The 20,785-nt window shown below is 38.9% G+C and overlaps 1 pseudogene; it reads right to left on the bottom strand.

Annotated features, from left to right (window-relative positions):
- Positions 1 to 2,329: 2,329 nt before the first annotated feature.
- On the bottom strand, positions 2,330 to 3,023 carry LOC138177270 (large ribosomal subunit protein uL14m pseudogene; annotated as a pseudogene).
- Between the last annotated feature and the right edge of the window lie 17,762 nt (positions 3,024 to 20,785).

Genomic DNA, 20,785 nt, shown 5'->3' with positions numbered 1-20,785 from the left:
CTAATTTTTAAAATGGGGATAATAGCATCTAATTCCCAGTGTTGTTTTGAGGACCCAATCTTAGAATATTTGTAAAGCATTTGCAAACCTTAATCACCATGAAAATGCTAGCTATTATTATGTTAGCTATCAACTAAAAGAATTCAGAGGGAAAACCAGTACCTTTACAGGTTTAATCAATACCCCTAAAAAAGTCCAGATAGTCCTTATAGAAAGCAATATAAATTCTCTCACCACAAAACTGATAGACGATTTCAAACCTTGTGTTTTTTAAAAAAAATTTTATTTCATTTTTTTCAATTAATAAAAATGCATTTTTTCCTTTTATTTTCTTAACTACCCCACAAAAAAGAAAAAAAGAAAAACAAAACCTTCTTAACAATTTTGCGTAGTCAAAACAAATTACCGTGCTGGCCATGTTTAAAGGCTATATGGTCATTGGTCATTGAATTGATCAGTTCAATCAGATCAATTGATCAGAGACCTGCTTAAGCCCCTCATCACCTGAAAACCTGTTTTAGCCAATTGAATAGGATGATTTGAGCCCTTATCAATAATCTTTTGCTATGCTCTGTGAGTGAATCCAAAACCCTCCCGCTGTATCAACAACCACAAGACCAGACTAAGTTTGCACAGACATCCTGAGTCAGGGCACTACCTTGCCTAATGGAAGCAGTAATCTTGGCTAAGGAAAGGACAGATATCCTGAGTTAGGGACTCTTCCTTGCTTCATGGCTGTGTAGCCTAACCCCAAAGTGAGCTCAGTTACTGACTGCAGCTCCTATGCATTCATATGCATGTCTTCCCACTTTGAGAGAAATAAACATGTGCGTACAGCCTAATTCTATTTGTCTTTCATAGACTGAACTCTGGAGGTTGACAATTCTGAAGTCTTTCAGAGTTATTTTTCTTTACAATGTTTTTACTGTGCAAAATATTAAAATTCTACTTACTTTACTCTGCATTATTTTATACAATCCTTTCCAGGTCTCTTTGAAATTGTCCCCTTTCTTTTTATGGCAGCATAATATTCCATTACATGCATATACCATAATTTGTTCAGCTATGCCCCAATTGATGGTTGTGACTTTAGTTTACCATTTTTTACCATCACACAATGAGCTGCTAGAAATACTTTTCGTATATATGGGTCCTTTTCTTCTTGCCTTGATCTCTTTGGGGATATATTCCTGATGTAGTTTGGGGTTGCTGGGAGCCCTGAAATGTCAGGGTACAGGGTGAGTCTGCCCAGAAAGAATTCAAGCACTCAAACCTTCTTTCAGTCAAAGTGGAAAGTTTTATTGTAATGCAAATAGAGCAAGCTAGATTCCTAATAAATCTGTGCCTTGATGGGAGTGACACTGATACTTATATACAAAAAAGAGAATGAGAAGATCTGGATGGGATTAAGGAGTTGTAAATAGCTGGGGGTGGCTCAGGTGTGCCAGGGAAAGGAGTTAAATGGTCTGGGGTGGGTCAAGAGGACTGTGAAAGGAGTATTAAGTGGTCTGAGGTAGGCAGAGAATGAAAGGATTGTTGAATATCTAGGTGGGCTGGGGTGGGTCAGATGACTTGGACAGGTGAGGTGCCAGTGATTTGGGCTGCTGAAATGTATAGGAAAATTTAGGGTCCAGGTTTCATCACCCCATTATTCCAACAAGTGGCATCTATAGAGCAAGAGGAATCCTATTTTGTTTTTAAAAATACCTTAACAGTTACATCTGCCTACCTCATGTTTTTGCAGACTTACTTGTTTAATTATTCTTGTTGCTAATTTAAACAAATTCCAGTACATCTTTCATTCATTACATCCTAGAATTGTGTGGAACATAAACCATTCCATTATTTTTATTTGGTTTTTAATTTATAGAATAAAACAAGTATTTCCATAACAGTACAATAAAAAAGATCATCGCACATGAAACTGAAAATCTATTATGTACCACTTTGTATTCCTTTTAAATATATAATAGTTGGGATGGCTAGGTGGCGCAGTGAGTAAAGCGCTGGCTCCAGAGTCAGGAGGACCCGAGTTCGGTTCCGGCCTCAGACACTTATCACCCCCACACACAAAAAATAGCTGTGTAACCTTGGGCAAGTTACTTAACCCCAATTGCCCTCCAAAAAAAGGCAAATATATATATATATATATAATAGTTATCATGTAAATGAATTTTTTTCTTTTTTCTCTCTACCCTCCCACCATGGCTAGCATTGCACATAAACACACATATACATGCAAAATCATTCTATACATGCTTCTATTTGTCAGTTCTTTCTCTGGATGCAGATAGTGTCTTCCTTCATATGTCCTTTGTAGTTAATTTGTTTTTGTTTTTTTGTTACATACATAAAATATTTTTATTACTTCACAGAATTTGGTTCTCTCTCCCTCCTGGGGGAAGAAGGAAGAAGGGGAAAATCTTTCCTTTTCTCCAAGTTCTATTCTTAGTTGGGGACTGCTCTGTGAATTGTCTCCCTCCAAGGACACTTCTTGCAGTCAGAGTCCCTGGCCTTTCATACGAAGGACTGGGCAATGGCAAGCACTTTGGAATACTCGCCTTCCAAGCGCCAGAGACTTGTTGGAATTGGTTCCTTGATGCGGGTACCCACTGGGTTCCCCTTGTCCTCAATGAGGACTACGTTGTTTGAATCAAACCTTGGTGTCATTCGGGGCCCAGGCACTCGGTGCCCCACAATGATGGCCTTCTTCTGCCCCTTGATGGCCAGCAGGATTCGGTCTCCCACCTTGCCCACTCCAGTCTTATTGTAGACATGGATGCATCAAGGGGGGATGTGGTATGCAGTGTTCCCTAGGGCACTATTGTCTACCACACGTACTCTTGTCATCTTTTGTATTGCTCCAAGGACCTCCGTGGTGCTGAAATAGCGCTGGCTTAGTGCTCTGCTGACAGGGTTTAGAAGGGACCCCCAAAGTCCTGAAGAGAAAACCATAGGGATTCTGGAATGAAATCCCCACCCCCACCAGCTCCAACACCTAGAATCAACAGTGTCCTCTGCCCCACCCCTGTAGTTAATTTGGATATTTATAATAGTCAATATGACTTATTTGCTTAGTTGTTCTTAAAATAATCTTGTTGTTACTATATACACTGCTCTCTTGGTTCTGTTCATTTCTTACTTCATTATTTCATGCAAGTCTATACATGTTTTTCTAAGATCATCGAGCTAATAATTTCTTATTGCATAGTAGTATTCCATCATAATCATATACCACAATTTGTTCAGCCATTCCTCAATTGATTGGCATCTCCATAATTTCCAGTTCTTTGTCACCACAAAGAGAGTTGCTATAAATATTTTTTATTTATTATTATTTTTATTTTTAGTAATGATAGGTAACCTTTATATAATACTTTGAGATTTGCAAATCATTTTATGTATATTATGTCTTGTGGTCCTTACAAAATTCCTGTGAAGTAGATGCCACTATTACCCCTATTTTATAAGTGATGAGTATAAGAGGCTGTGCCTTGTCCTGGGTAAACTATTAAGTTTCTTTTCTTTTTAAATGAATATGTTATAACAAAATCATTCCATTCTAATACAACTTCCTTCCAAGGTAACCCTTTCTAGTCACTCTGGGCAGACTCATGTAAATTCATCTTTGCCTCTTTTGAGCCCCTCATGGTTCATGGAATCTGTTCTGGGGTGACATCCATGAACTGTAGTGTTTTCCTCTCTGTATCCTGGGTAAAGGTGCTGCTCTTACATGAATTGTCTGTGCCTTTCAGTTCATAGGTCTCTGGTATGAAGTTGGGATCATCTCCAGTTCTGATGTGTTCATGAAGCCAAAGTTTTCCACGAAGGTTGGAGTTATGCTTATGGGCCTTACACAAGACGGAATATTTACAATGATGATGTATGACAAGTAAGTACAAAACTGGAAGCTCTTTATCCCCCCCCCATAGGTTATTAGCTCTGAATCTATACTTTTTTTGCCTTTGGAAAAATAGATGTTTATTACAAAGGGGTTGGGCATGAGTGAGGTTAAGGGAGAGGTACCTTTTGCCAGGGCTTGGGGAATCAGACTCTACAGAGAAGGACCATCACATCCTTTCTGGAATCAATATTAAAGAATGTAAAAGGATTCATACTTCAGTTCCAGATTTCAGCCAGATAGGCGATAACCATGAAGGAAAGCAAAGGAATTGGAGAGAGACAATTCTGGGAAACAGGGGAAGGTCAGAGAGATACTCATTTCTAGCTTGTTTTTGTGAAAGTCCTTTTCTCCCCTTCATGGAGTATTACTTAAATTTCCCTTAGGAGTTATGTAGCTTTTTTTTGGTCTGTTTTTTGAGGAGGGAAGGCTGGGCAATTGGGGTTAAGTGACTTGCCTAAGGTCACACGGCTAGTAAGTGCTAAGTGTCAAGTGTCTGAGGCAGGATTTGAACTCAGGTCCTCCTAACTCCAGGGCCCATGCTCTATTCACTGAGCCACCTAGCCACCCCATTATGTAGCTTTTCTTCTGTGGTTTTTGTAGTCTTGAAGCTGTTTTCCCTCAGTATAACTAGTTTGTCTTTAGATCCTAGTGGAAACATTATCTCAGTTATCATTAGGGACATCACTGGGAAAAATGATGTCAATAAGAATGCCAGAATCCTTGGACCCTATGAATTTTGCAAAGTTCCTCTGTAGACAAGGGGTGGGGGTGAGTGGAGAATATGATACCAAAACTGAGACTGGGCCTTTTCTCCTTTCCCTTCAAAGGATTCCTTTTAAGGTTGGAGGTTTCCATCTCTAACTTGTCAGGTGCTTGAGTCCTAATTACACACTAGATTTCCAATATTACATAAGCCCCACTGGGTATGACCAAGTCCCTCAACCAATCCTAACAGATTTTTTAAAAATCATATTTACTTGAAATGTCTTTGAGTGATTCAGTAAAGACAACGTGCTCTCTTCATATTCAGTTCATGCCTCTGATTACTTAATTCAATTGATACATGTTCCCATATGATTAAACACAGCTGGGTTAAATAGAGTGCCAGTAGTTAACTCCCTTAATCCCCACACTTACAGATGGATTAGGAAAAGATCAGACTAAAATTGGGGAGACTGGTTGGAGGTTATTACAATTGTCTAGATGAGAAGTGATATAGACTTGGATTGGGGGTGTGTGGCCATTTGAGTAGAGAGAAGGGAATAATAGAGAGATATTGTGGGGATAGAATTGTCAACACTTGACAAATGATTGAATATGGGGGATGAAGGACAGTGGTGTTGAAGATGACTTCAAAATTTCAAACCTAGACTACTAAAAAAACGGTGGCACCTTCAATAGGAATAAGGAAGTTAAGTGCAAGTTTTGTGTGTATACTGAGATGAGTTCCTTTTGGGACATATTGAATTTTAGATGCCAATGGGATATCCAGGTAGAAATTTCTAGCAGGAAGCTGGCAACCTGGGACTGGAGCTCATATCAGAGATAAAGACTGGATATTGAAATTTTGAAATCAACTATTTAAGGATGACATTATCCAGCAAGCAGGGTGTATGAGCATATATATATATGTATATATGTCCATAAATATGCATTTGTATGTGTGTGTGTGTGTGCGTGCACGCACAAGATTATCATTCCAGTATAAAAATGGGCAAAGAGGCTATTTCTTCTAACTCTCCTCTTAAGACATTCTCTTACTCCCTCATTTGTTATCCCAGAGCCTTTTCTAGTATAATGAACTTATGCCAATGTGCTTCTGGATTTTGATCATGTATGTAGTAGATGGCACTTTATTCTGGGTTTCCAGGGGGCAGGTCTTGTGAATGTTTTTATTGGACATGGTATGAGTTATGTTCTGATGGGATTTTTGCTGCCTTTCTAGATATGGTCAGTGTGTATTGGAGCAGTTTTTAGCCATCCCAATGGACATTCCAGGAAAATACAGAATTCCTTGTAAGTACTATTTGGACCTTTGACTATCCCTTCGTGTTCTATCACAGTTGGATGGGTTGTGATTCTTCTAATGAAGGTGTTGGGCTAGATGATCTTAAAGATCCCTTTCAGCTCTAACATGCTACAATTCTACCTCTGCCTTTTTATTTCTAAAATCCAGCGGTTTAGCCCAGTGCTTCCCAACATTTGTGAGTAGGAGGAGCCACATGGTATAGTGGAATGAGCACAGGCTCTCGAGCCAGAGGACCTGGGTTCAAATCTTAGCCACGTATCTGTGTGACTTTGGGCAAATTATTTACTATCTTTGTGCTTCAGTTTCCTTATCTGCAAAATTAGGCAATTGGATTAGATGACCTCAGAAACCCATTCTTCCCCTAGTTTTATGAGGAATTCTTTTTTGATATCAGCATTTTTTATGGGCTCCAACATAATAGTAATTGGTACAACTAATACAGTATAGAGATCTCAACATTTTTTATTTTTTAAGTGCATATTTTTTCAATTATTAATTATTGATTGATTGATTAATTATAGAACTACTGACTTAGAGAAAAGACATGCCAAAAGGTATATTGTCATTGTACTTGGAATTTTAGTCAATCAGTCAGAACTAAGAAATTACAACTATGTACCAGACACTGTGCTAAGTGTTGGGGCTTCAAAGTAAGGTAGAAGACAGTCCCTACCCTCAAGTTGCCCATAGTCTAATGGTGGAGACATGCAAAAAATTATTTTCAAACAAGCTGTATTTAACATAATGTGAAAATGATCAACAGCAGAAAAAGAGATCAGAAAAGGCAGAATATGGGAAAGCAGATGATGAGGTTTGTAGGCTAGCTAGGTGGTACAATGGAAAGAATGCCAGGCCTGGAGTCAGGAAGACATCTTCTTTAGTTCAAATCTGGCCTCAGACAACTTACTAGGTGTGTGACCCTGGGCAAGTCATTTAACCCTGTTGGCCTCAGTTTCATTTGTAAAATGAGAAGGAAATAGCAAACCGCTTCAGTATCTTTGCCAAGAAAACTCCAAAAGGGGTCATGAAGAGGGGAACAGGGCTGAATGACATAACAATAAGATGATGAAATTTTAGCTGGGACTTGGAGAGCCAGGGAAGCCTGGAGGTGGGGATGAGAAGAGAGAGCATTCCAGGCATGGAAGCCCAGCCGGAGAAAATTATTGGCATTAGGAGGTAGAGTGCTTTGTGTGAGGAACTCCACTGGTGTCTGGGAACTCCTGGGTGATTGAATTCCTTCTACCAGTGCTGGTAGTGTTGTGTTCTGCAACTTAGCCTGGGAGAGCTTCCCAAAGCTCTGAGAGGTTAAGAGGCTTGCCTAGAATCACACAGATAGAATGTACTAGACAGAGTCAGGAAGACCCAGATCTTCCTGACTTTAAAGCCATTTCCATCTATTATCTCACATTGTTACTGAGTATATATTATAATTACTAACAAAATAAGGATTGGTTTACATACTAATACTTGAGAAAATACAGGGTATCCCAAAAGCCTTAGTATGGTTTTAAGCTATTAAAGACTTTTGGACCCCCCTGAGTATGAAGGATCTGATTTCCTTAATGTGGTGGATCTTTGCATGATGGAACCTATATAAGAGTGCTTAGAGATGAAATGATTTCCCCAGGATCTCATGCCTAGTAAATGTCAGAAATAGGTTTTATAAATCAGGTCTTTTTCTGACACAACCAAGCACTGTATCTACTATGCCAAGCTGCTTTTACAGAGAAACTACATAATGACCAAAAGTTACTACTATGTATTCAGTCATGCTTTTGTATCCTTTGGGAGTTCCCTCGCTCTGGGACCCCTAGTTATGTTATCCCAGGTTATAGTTATTCTGTAGGTCTGAGTCCATTAAAAAACCCAATGCTTGTGAACCCTTGTCAAAGTGTTTTACTTATTATAGTCAACCCAGGATATGCTTGGTTCATAACAAAGGCATGTCGATTAAGTGGCAATGTAAGTAAAAATAGCCACAGCACATTCTTCTTACATAAACCTTGAAGAGGCAATGTGGAATAGGGAAGAGAGAATCAGCCTCAGAATAAATAAGACATGGGCTCATGATCTGCCCTTTATACAGACTGGCTGGATAATCCTGTACCAGCCACTAACTCTTCAGGAAGCCCAGGCAATTCCTTAAGGCTATAAATTGCATAGATATAGGATGTTTTCTCACTGGGAGTTCTGTAAGACAATAATTACTGCCTTCTTCCCTAAATCTAACAAATCACCAACGCCTCAAACTTGCTCTCACACAAATGCATCCACATTGAATGGGAAGAAAGGCCCTGCATAGAATGTACGTGTGGAATGCCCATGTATTAGGGCATGCACAGGAAGTATTAGGCATGAACAGGTATGACCAGGGCACACTTTAAATGGGCAATTCAAACCTCCTCTGATGTTGAGCTGCTGATGCCTCATCTCACCGTCACTGCGCTTTTCTCTGTCAGTCTTGTTTCTCCTTTAGGTGGTATTCTCCTCTGCTCTCTGCCAGGGGATGATCGCTTATCCAGTTAGTTATGAGTGCTGGCTATTTTTGGGGACACTTAATACCATGTACAATAGTTATTATGGATTCTATGATTATTTATGCTTCCTTAGTTCTTTTAGCCGTGTCTTCCATCTACTGGGGATGATTCTGTGGTTAATAAACCTCTGTCCTGCAGAGAAGACAGTATCACATTTCAGTATTCTCTATCAACCTACTATTTTAGTCTCCTTTTGACCCTCAGTTACAGTCTTTACCTTAGGTGCTAATGTCAGGGCCACCAACATTCCTCCACCTGCTGGAGGTGCTGGAGTTAGTAAGCCTCTTATTGTCAGAGGGGACTATACATCTTCTCAAGCCAGCATTCTTCATAGCAACTACTGCAAAGCTCTCTTCTTCCTTCTCAGCTAGACTTGTTAGTTGGGTTTCTCAGGCAATGACTATGAAGGTCCCTTCCTTTTAGATCAGAGGTACTAGAAGATAAAAAAAACAAGGTTAAGATCAGAGTTATCCCTTGAATTCATAACTCATTATCTGCTTCTTTTTGAAGTATCTTGTACTCTATTATCTCCCTTGGGTTTCTCAGTCCACCTGCCACTGAACTTATGGTTGGAAACCCAGTTTAGTTTTTAAGGACTGATCATACTCCCTAGTTGAAGTAAATCTCCCCAGGGCCGTACTTTTTCCAGGCAGAGACACTATGGTAAGTAAATTGTTTTAATCTTATCCCAGAAGCCTCTGTTTTTTTTTTAATAGTACTAACTGTAGTGGCTAGAAATTTCTGAAAGGTTGTTGACCTTTGGCCTACTTCTCCTTAGCCACAAATCACAGTGGCGCGCGCTCTCTCTCTCTCTCTCTCTCTTTCTCTCTCTCTCTCTCTCTCATCTATCTTTATAGACTCACTGTACATCACTCCCCTTTTTGCATTCTATGATTTAACCAAACTGACTTCATCATTCTCCACACAAAGAATCTATCTCCTATTTCCTTGTCTTTGAACAAGCTACCCTGCACTTCTGAAATCCCTTTCCAATTATGCTGCACAGAATCTTAGTTATTTCAAGACTCAACTCTAGCACCACATTTCTACATGAAAGCTTTCTTTAACCTCACACTTGCCAGGGTCCTTCCTCCCTAATTAAATTACTTTGCATTGAATTTTTTATGTTCTAATATAAGTTGAGACTATCTTCCCCAATTAAATATAGACCCCTTGAGAGCAGGGAGTATATCTTTTTTGTTACTGTATTCCCAGCACTTAGCAAATGCTTGGTGAATTGCAGGTATTTGATAATACTTGTTGGTTGGCTTATTTTGTTGTAGTTTGGTTGTTTCAGACATGTTTGACTCTTTGTAAGCCCATTGGGTTTTTTTTTTTTTTGGTAAAGATACTGGAGTGGTTTGCCATATCCTTCTCTAGCTCATTTTACAGATGAGGAAACTGAGACAAACAGGGTTTGGTGACTTGCCCAGGGTCATAAAGCTAGTAAATGTCTAAGGCTGGATTTGAACTCAGGTCTTCCTGACTCCAGGAATCCACTGAATCACTAGCTACCCCTGACTTATTTTAGGTGAATTTATATTTTATTAATCACAGTATCTATATACATTTAAAAACAGTAATCCATGTAAGTACTGTGAACATGGGCTCTGTAAGGCTTATACTAACCAATTAAATATGCTAGAGCTTCCTTTTTCACAGGGGGATCAGACAATGCAGTAACACAACAACCAGTCAGTCAGGAGGACTTCTGATGCCTAGGGCTGCTTGACATACCAGTGATCCTTTTTGAAATAAACTTTAGCTGAACTCAGAGATGCCTGCAACTGCTGAAACCAGTTTTGACCAGCTCAGAGAGAAAAGCAAACATCTTGGTTTCTGTCTTATCTAAAGGGAAACCAGACATCTTTGACTTATCTAAAGAGCAGCAAATATCCTGCTTTCTGATTTATTGCATTTTACAAATATCTTCTTCCTAGAACCCCCACTTCCTACCTGACTTCCCAATTTATTGTGTTTATCCTTTAATCCCTACTGAGCAAAAAGTATAAATACCACTTTCCAGCTCTTCTTGGAACAGATGAGAATATTGTCTTACTGTTCCCAACTTGCGAACTTCTTCTCAAGCAACAAATGCAGCTATAATCTTCATAAACTGTGATTGGACTCTGGTTCATTCTGGGTTCCCCTTTTGGAGCTGAGGTTTCTTCCATTTTAGCAGTTCACAGGACTTTTTATTTTAACATTACAAAACATCTTTATTTAGTCTAGAAGAAGTATGTTTATTTGTTTATGGATTCCCAGATCCCTTACAATTACTCTATTATAAATCCCAAGAGTATTTGTCCTATAGGTTGGGAATCACTGACCATCATTCTAGACCATTCTATCTTCACTAACCCTCCTCTTTGGAAACATCCATCAGAGTACCAGATATGTTTTCATTCCTTTCCTACTTTTGAAAACCATGATTTATCCCAGATGTTTATAGACTCTCTAATCTATTATATTATAATTATAAATTATATATAAATATAATATATAAAAATTGTATAAAAATATATATAAATTTTGTATTATAATTATAAAATCTGCTAGACTTCTGTTCCTGGTTTTGGGTATCAGTTAAAGTCACTATAATCTATTAAGTCATTATAATGACCTAGAAATGACTTAAATCAGGTTCTCAAGTTTTGAAAATAGAGAAATATTTGTTTGAACCCATAGAGGATCAAGAGATTCCTCCATTCTTCTGGTGGGCAAATCCTTTTTCCCTCTCTGTATCCCTGCCTGCCCAGGAGATTGTATAGTCTCTGCGACTTAGACTACTACTCTTGGTGGAGACCCAGAAAGGTGGAAGGCTGGAGTTTGGTCTTTCACTTAAAACTTTTATCCCATTGTCATTTTCCTCTGTTCCTAGAAAGGGTTGTTGTTGATGTTGTTCATTCATTTCAGAAGTGTTTGACTCTTTGTGACCCCATTTGGGATTTTCTTGGCAAAGATACTAAAGTAGTTTGCCATTTCCTTCTGCAGCTTATTTTACAGATGAGGAACTGAGGCAAATAAGGTTAAGTGACTTGTCCAGGGTCACACAGTTAGTAAATGTCTAAGGCTGGATCTGAACACAGGTCTTCCTGACTCCAGGACTGGCATTCTATTCACTGTATTGCCTAACTGCCCTAGAAGGGGTTATGCTCCTTAATCTTGGTGTTGTCAATGTCCTCAACTCTGCTTTGATGCTCTCTTTGGTCTATCTCTTCCCTAGCAAGCATTGACAGCTCTTGAATAGCTAGACTGTGAATCACTTTTACTGAAGCCTTTTCTGATGGCTTTTCCCACCATTGGGTCATGGAATACTTCTGCCATATTTAAACCCTCCAGCATTATACATCTATGTCCTACAGCTCCATTCCTCTCCCTCATCCTCACAATGGATGCCTTCAGGTATCCGTGAGAATGCCTGTTTTTTGGTGGGTTCAGAAAATTCTCTTTTGATAGAACTTTGGGTTGACCCCATGATGATTCCACAGTTCCTTACTTTCTCTGTTACCTGAAAAATATGTTCATCCTCTTTGTGTCAGGCCCTTCCGCTGAGTATTTTAGAGTTTTGGAAAGGTATTCTCATCCCCTTTCCCTTCCGCCCTCATTTCCTTGCCATTCCATCTTCTATTAATTCCTTAGGGGTTATTTGTACAACCCCAGGACTGCTTCTCAGGCATCTTCCAAAAGAGAGAGGGGGAAGCATAGAGCTCCCAGTTTCGAGCAGTTGCTCATCACGCCTGTCTTAGGAGAGGAGAAGTGCTTCTCTGAGGGTGAGTATTTATGTTCTCACTGTAACCCATACTTAAGATGGGATGAAAAATCTAGGCATTTCACAAGATATTGAGAAAGTAAAAAGAAACACACTCTTTTCAAACATGGTCTTTAGCTATTTTGCTGTAGTTTAGTCATATTCTGTCATGTCTGACTACTTGTGACCCCACTGGAGTGGTTTATCATTTCCTTCTCAGCTCATCTTACAGATGAAGAAACTGAGGCAAACAGCAATTGACTTGCCCACTTGGTCACACAGCTCATAAGTGTCTGAGGTCAGATTTGAACTCAGGAAGATGAGTCTTCCTGACTCCAGTCCCAGCACTCTATCTACTACACCACCTAGCTGCCACAATTTAGCTATTATTTTATTTTTAATTCAGGATTTTCAGTTAATAACGTATGATGCCTTTTGTTTTCTCTTTCAGATTCTAGAGAAATCCAGGTGTTGGACACAGATTATGAGAATTATGCTATATTGGAATTTGTTTTGCATTTGAATAAGGAGATACATATTGTTACAAAATTATACAGTAGGTTCAGGGCCCCAACACTAGGGAAGCAGAGAGAAAAAAAGAAATGCCTTGAGGGGAAGCATAGTAGATATGGCAGATCTGAGAGAAACCTCACTGAGAAGAACCATAGGACAAGTCTGTCCCTAATCAGGCTGTCTCTGATTTGGTTCTAGGCATGGATAAAGGGGCAGGGTTGGGGTGGATGGATAATATAGTTAGGCTCCTTCAGTCAGTAGATCAGACCTTAACTCTCCTGTCTCCTCCCTGTCTGATCTCAAAACTGACCCTATCCCCTTTTCTCTACTACAAAAAGATAAAATGAACCCTATTGGGTACTGCTCTGGAATGGGAAGGAGGGAAATGGGGCCATAGTAATGAAAGAGATATAAAGGACCATTGCCCATTCCATGGACCTGCAGATAGTTATTCCCTTCAGTTCCATTTCTATGATGATATTTTCCTCTTATAGACCCAGGGGAACTCTGATCCCATAGCTTTTCTATTAACCTGTCCCCATATACCCAATAGGCACCTCAGTTTTTATTTTTATAACATTCCCTTGGTGCCTTGATTCTAGGCAAAGCCAGCTTTCTTCTATGCTTTATTCTCAGGTCGAAATTTTTCCCCCAAACCCAATGACATCAACACATTCAAAGAATTCTGGGCTGAAAGAGATTATTCCGAAGATCAGATATATATGCTCCCAAATGATGGTAAATCATGACTCTTTCTAGACAGAATTCATTCTACACTGACACCTGGGATTCTTTCCTAACCCCTGATTTTTCTTTGTTTCTACAGAAAAATGTACAAAGATGCTCTTATATGTGAGTTTCTCTGAACTACTATTCCAGTGGATGAGAAATCTGACCTCTATTCTATGACTTTGATGTCCTAGGACAACAGCTTTACCTGTTTAGCACCTAAAGGGATGAGACTTGTTTCTCCCCTCTTTCCAAATGCAACACCATTTTAAAAGGGTGCTATGGGGATAGAGGGGAAAATGCATGCTGTGGTCCTGCAAAGTTTGAGATGCTCTTAGGGTAGTGAGTTAGACCCCCAGAGACTTGGAATTCTAGGGGATGCTGAGGCTTGGGAGTGTTTTTTTTTTTTTATAATTCTAGAGATCATAAGTCCCTATAACTGTCTTTCCTCAATTTATTATCATTGGGTATTGATTAGATATAATAGAGGGGGCAGCTAGGTTGTACAATGGATAGAGTGCCGGGCCTGGGGTCAGGAATTCAAATTCAAATCTGGCTGCAGACACTTTTTATTTGTGTTACTCTGGGCAAGTCACTTAAACCTGTTTGCCTCAGTTTCTCCATCTATAAAATGAGCTGGAGAAAGAAATGGTAAACCACTGTAGTATCTCTGCCAAGAAAATCTCAAATGGGCTTATCACGAGTGGGAAATGACTGAACAATAACAACAAAGTGTTATCTAAGATCGGTGCTTGAACATGGAAGAGAGGATGAGATAGCATTTATCCCATTCATCTTCAGGGAAAAGAAAAACCTTCTCTATCTGCTATCCTTCATGTGTGGATAGATTCAATAGGATTGTAGATTTAGAGCTGAAAGAGATCTCAGAGACAACCAGTCCTTATTTTGTAGAGGAAAGTGGGGCTAAGAAAGGTTAAATCATACCCTAAAGGTCACAAGGCAATAAGCAGTGGGGATGAGGTTTGGTTTAAGTTTCTCTGGTTACAGGGACATAACTCTTTTTACTGGACCACACTGCTTCTACCATCACATTACCATCCTACTACATTTTTTTTTTCTTGATTAGAGGCACTATTCAGGAGATTTTTCTAAATGTAGCCATCCTAATGGGCATACTGAGAGTAGTGAGGGAATTATTGTTGTTTAGACTTTTTAAAAAATTGTGTATGACTCTTCATGACTTCATTTGGGGTTTTCTTAGCAAAGTACTGGAGTGGTTTGCCATTTCCTTCTTTAGCTCATTTTACAGATGCAAATGGGGTGAAGTGACTAGCTCAAGGTCACACAGCTAGTATGTGTCTGTAGCTACATTTGAACTCAGGTCTTCCTGACTCCGGGCCTGGTACTCTTTTCACTGTGTCACCTAGTGGCCTCACAGAAATTGGTAAGAGTGATGACTTTAGAACCCCCATACTAGGAGTCACATCATCTATTTGTCCTGACTTAGAAGTAAGAGATGGTCCCCAAGGCCCCTTGCTATCAATTCTGCTTTCAGTAGTGACTCAGGATTGCAATTTTTACAGATCTTCAGGGTGGTCAAGGTAATTTTTGATTTGCCTATTTTGAGGGTATCCAAAAGAGAATACAATTTTGTTATCTGACATTTCACTTTTTAGGGGTCAACAAACAGGCCTAGTCATTTTGGCTGTTTACACGAGAACCAAAAATCATGCAGGCAGGAAAATTTCTGTCTAAAAACATCAGATTGTAATCTTAAATCAGAAACCTTCAGATAACATTTTGTTCTAGGGAAGTTAATTTGGTGTTTTTAATAGCTCTGTGTCTTTTTGCCTTTGTGTAGAATTTGGCTCAAATTTGTCAGGTATGAAGACTAGTCATTCAAGTTAATAGGAAAGAAATAGATTATTACTGACCATCAGTAACTTGACTGGGTCTTTTTGTTTCATATAGTTTCTATTTGATAAATAGTTTTCTTATTGCTCTCTCTCTACCTGGAGATACATTGTGGAATCTGGGTCCAGTATTGTTTCTCTGTTCCCTACACAGCTTTTTCATTCTCTCATTGCAGATACCCAAACGAAAGCATGTTATTAGGAGTTATGGAAGAAACAATGATTCCTAAAGCACTTTTAGATTCGATGGCACTTTTGATTCTTCCTCCATGCTTAGTTCCTTTTTTTTCCCTAGCAAGCTTCCTTTTCTTTTTTCCTCTGCGTGTTGATTAGACCTCTCAGATATGCTCAGCCCTTCTTGCAGAAATCTTGATTCAGTGGCCCTGAGACACGAGATAAACTTATCATCATAGAAGAACTTTGGAATATGAAAATGGGCTTTCTGTTTATTAAATTTTTCATACATTAAAATAAACTTTAAAATTTGTTAAATTGAATTCACTTTTCTGTTATTATTCCTACAATGTGAGCAATATGGGTCCTGACATGCTCCAAATAGTTTTTCTTCCATGCTGGGAAGTTAATGAGCCTAGGAAATGACCATATTTGGGGCCTTCTGTTAGGACACAGGATAGTCATAACTACTCACATCACTTTTATCTATGAGTTTGTATCCTGAGCTAAACTTGTGTGCAGATTATTTGCCAATCAAGCCATACTTCAAAAAAGGATAGAGAGTAAAAATCCTGGGAACCCTACCGAGGTGCAGTAAATCTAAGTCTGGACTTGGACTCAGGAGGACCTGGGTTTGAATCCCACTGTGGGTCTGAAGTGTCTCTCACTAGCTGTGTGCTCCTGGTCAAGTCACTTCATTTATCTGTTTCCTTATCTATGAAATAAGGGAGTTGAACTTGATGACTTCTAAGGTATCTGCTAGCTGGAAATCTATGATTTTTATGATCTTTTTTTCTCTTGAAGAAGCAAAAGCAAATGGATTCATCTTAGGGACAACATAAGAGAAAAAAAATTCAAAGACATCACAACAGAAGTTTGATAGCTCCAGCCAGATGACTAAGGAAAGCAGACCAACTATATGGGAGTCTAGGAAATGTCCACAAAGACCAGCTAGAAAGTGTTTTGAAATAAAATACACCAAAAGCTCCGTCCATATGGTCTATGAGGACAGGATTTATTTTCTCTCAATAGCAAAGTCAGTACATTGAAGGATGAATCTCAAAGTTAAATATCTCATGTGATATATAAAATGAGAGATATAATTTCTGGGCAATTAATCATTTTATTAATTATGGCTAGCAAATAATTAATGAAAGAATTGGTCATTCGCCCATCTCTCATGACCCAAAGATGTATCATGGTGACCTATTGATGCTTATATGCCCTTTGAAGAGTGTATGTTCCCACAGATAGCAGTCTACTCTGGTTAATGATTAATGAGAGAATGAATATTATGAAGAAAGGTGGACCAATTCCAATGAGGGGCTGGGGAATTTGACTTTAATTATATCACTTTTGCTCCAAGACTACTGCTAGCTGCTTGACAATCTACACAAAAGATGTCTTTGCCAAGCCTGAGTAGAACGCAATGGACTTCCCCACTTAGTTGGGGCCTGAATAAGATTGAGGAAAATGTTAAATCCAATCTCATTATCAGCCCTGTTCTTCAGGGGCTGATTTGACATAGTAGAGAATGAGGAAATAAGAAGGGAAAAGAATCCCTGGCTTTCCCCAGTAGTAAATGGTTATAACATAAGGGAGAAATAATTATTTCTCTCACTCAACTAGTGGTTTTTACTTCCTAGGTATAATGGGTTGTTATAGTTGGCAACATTTGTCAATATTTATGTTATCTCTTTGTAAACCTAAATAATTTTACTGAATCTGCCCTGTTGTTAATGAGGGTTCTCCTAAGTGACATTCATGGAAACTGTCCCTTTATGTTTTCATCACAATTAATGTCTAAATTAAATGAAAAACACACACACACACACATACACACACATGTTAATTGAGGGCAAATAAAGCCTTGATATAACTATCTTGTCAATTTCATCCACATTTACTATTCAACTGAACATGATCAGAATTCCTAGTAGAGGCAGTTGACTAAAATGTATGATCTATAGCACAACAGGAGAATTGAGACATCACTCATCGGGGATATTTGCAGAGCCAGTTCCAGCCTTGGACTTGGTCCGGGTCTTGGTTTATCCTCACTAAAATCTTCTCTAATTTTTCTCTTTTTCTTTTCCCTTCTGCTTGGGACTGAAAGATGGAATATGGAGCTTAAAAACATTCAGGGAATAAGCACTGATTGTCATGCAAAAATGAATAATGCAAGGAGTGATAAGTTTTATGTAAATAGAAGATCTACTTGTTTTTTGTAAATAGTTTTGAATCCAATTGGGATTATGATACCTGATATACAAAGCAATTTATTTCTAAACACAAAATAGCAAGAACTTAGTACTTAAGGTGTGGCCAGGAGCACCGGCTCCAATGTTGGGATGACCTGGGGATCAAATCCAAATACTTAGCACCACACCCAGAAATAACTGGCCTTGTAACCTTGAACAAGTTACTTAACTCCCATTGCTTTAAAAAAAGAACTTAGTACTTAAGTGTAGGAGGTAGATAGAATCAAAGGGAGGTCATGGTGGGGTAGAATTATCTAGAAAGGTCACATAGAAGTGAGGAGTTAAATGTTAGGGCTTGGATTGTTGCATATTCTAGGTGTGTAGCTGTAATCTGAGCAAAGGTCCAAATGGTTCATATAACAGGATGTCAGTCAATCACTTGATAAGCATTTATTAAAAGTCTCTTATGTGCCAGTCAGTGCTGAGGGCTGGGGATACAAAGAGATCTAACATGCTCATAAATAGTTAGACACAAAATATGGTAGGATACATGGTAACCATGGGAAAGAATGGGGAGGGAGAAGGAAAGGGTTCATATAGAAGATGGTACCTGAGTTGATACTTTAGGGAAACCATAGATTCCAAGAGGTGAAGGTAAGAATGCCTTTCAGGCATGGGGGACAGTCATGTCTAGAATTATGTGACTTGCCTGGGGTTATATAGCCAGTAAATATCTGAGGCTGGATTTGAACTCAGGTCTTTTTGATTCTAGTCTTGGCACTCTATCCACTGTTCCACCTAGTTGCCCATGCAACTCTATTTACTTCTTGCCTATCAAATCCCTTGACTGATATATCATCTATATAATGCCGTATCAGGTAGGTACCTGTGTCAATTTTTTCTGTCTTGTCTACACAAATTATGACATAACATTGGGTTATTAATGCATCTCTGTAACGATCCACAGGATGTATCTTTTTCCCCTTGCCAAGTGAAGGCTAATTGTTCCTGACTTTGTTGAGCCAAAGTTACAGAGAATAACATGGTACTTAAGTCAATACACTAAAAAACCAAAATCTATCACATCCTTTTAATTTCATGCATCATTTCTGAAATATTACAAATAGTATTTGAGAGAGAAAAAAAATCAGTACAACTGATCAATGCATTGAAAAAATTGGAAAATATGCACAGTAACAACTTGTAGACTTCCCACATTCACAAAGAGGTAGATTGGGGATGTCTATTCAAATCTCTTCATTTGAGCCCTGTTTGATCTTTATAATTTTGTTATATTTATTCTTAATTTTTTGGTGTGTCATTCTTTTCATTTATATTGTTGTAGTTATTGTGTGTATTGTTTTCTTGGTTCTGCTTGATTCACTCTGCATCAGTTCCTATAGATCTTCTCATGCTTCTCTGTATTCATCATACAAATAATTTCTTATAGGACAGTAATATTTCATTATATTCATGTACCACAATTTGTTTAGCTATTCCCTAATTGATGCATGCTGACTTTGTTTGACAAATTGTGGACAATTCTTAGCTGTCACAAAAAGTGCTGCTTTACATCTTTTGGAGCATATGGTGACTTTCTTCTTCTTAATGGCTCCCTTGGGATACAAGCCCAGTACACTGCTTGTCTTTTTACTGGCCATACCAGAGAGTGATATGGAGTAATTGTTTTTTTAATTACTCCTTCCTATTCCATATCATTTGATAATGTGATAATTTCTTTACTTTTTCCTTTGATTCAATATTGGGGGGGGGGTTGGCACAGAGGGAAGTATTTACAATCCACTTTGGCATGGGCAATTGTAATGGAAATGCAAATTTAAAGATCTTCCCTGCCCTTAGGCCCTTTGGTAGGCTTAAGAGACTCTGAGAATCTTCCTTGATTTGAAAATATACTCTGCCTCCTAATAGGCTGAATGTGGTCACATGGAGCCTGTGGCAGGAGGCTTGGTTTTCAGGAATGCCCACACCTTGATGCTGTGTGATTAGGCAGTAGGTCAGGAGGGTGGTTGCATTCTCTGACCCAGGAGAAGGCTATGTAGTCCCTGATGTGAGGCTTTGCTTTGGGGCTCACTTTGAGAAGTGTTCTGTGATTTGATCAGATGAGACTCTGGGAAGCCATTGTTGAGAGCCCCCCGGCTTTGAAAAACCTGGTTGGACAGTTTGGAAACCTGTCTACTTGATCTGTTTCTCTGTCTTGATAATTCTGTCTGCATACTATGAAGTTCAGGGTACTGACCTTTTTCCCCTGAACTAGAGGTAAACAATATATGTTTGACTGATTAAAGTGGGCTTTTTGGCCCATTTTGAGTTGCTTTCCTTTAACAAAGCAGATCTAAGAACCTGTGTTGGCAGCCACCCTGGGGACACTGGGGTGCTTGCTGATACAGCAATACTACCAGGTGTCATAGAGCCTTACCTACTAATAACTGGATATTAATTTTTGTTTTTTATGCTAAGGCAAAAATTTTAATTAATATATTCATTCTAATCATTGCATCATATAAGCCTGATGGAGTAATTACTCTATAGATCTCCTCTAGTCAATCTGAGATATTTGTTTTTCTATATATCTCCCAGTCTGGGGTTTCAGAATCTCCAAAACCTTTTATCCAGGTCTGGGTTTGGATTTGAAAACTTCTGTTTTCTCTTACTAAATCTGGTATTATGGTCATTTGTGAACCAGTAACCGAATGGAGCTGACATGTATTCGTCTTGATCCTTAAGTTGTACTCAATTACTTGTTTCAGAGAGGTGAGGTTGTAGGAACTTAACCAGGAGATTGCCAAATTCCTATAAGCTAGGTCCTGATGTTGTCAGAGTTCAGATGCTAGTTTCAGTTTGGTAGACATTTAAAATTGTAGAGTTCTAGAATAAAATGGAAGCTTGAAGAGAATTGGAGAAGGGTGGAGCTCTCTTCCTCCTCCTTTCCCACTCTGCCCTACCCCTCCCCTTCCTCATACAATCCAGGGCCTTCATTTCTACCAATGAGGAGAAAGTCCCATACCAATGGGGTTTGGAACAAGGGTCACATATTGACTCCAGGAAGAGAGAG

The sequence above is a fragment of the Petaurus breviceps genome, unplaced genomic scaffold (assembly GCF_028583685.1).
Source record: "Petaurus breviceps papuanus isolate PSGF00001 unplaced genomic scaffold, PetGlider_PUasm1.0 90383, whole genome shotgun sequence".
Lineage (NCBI taxonomy): Eukaryota > Metazoa > Chordata > Mammalia > Diprotodontia > Petauridae > Petaurus > Petaurus breviceps.
The sequence above is the reverse complement of the archived record's forward strand: the minus strand, read 5'-3'. Positions and strand labels throughout refer to the sequence as shown.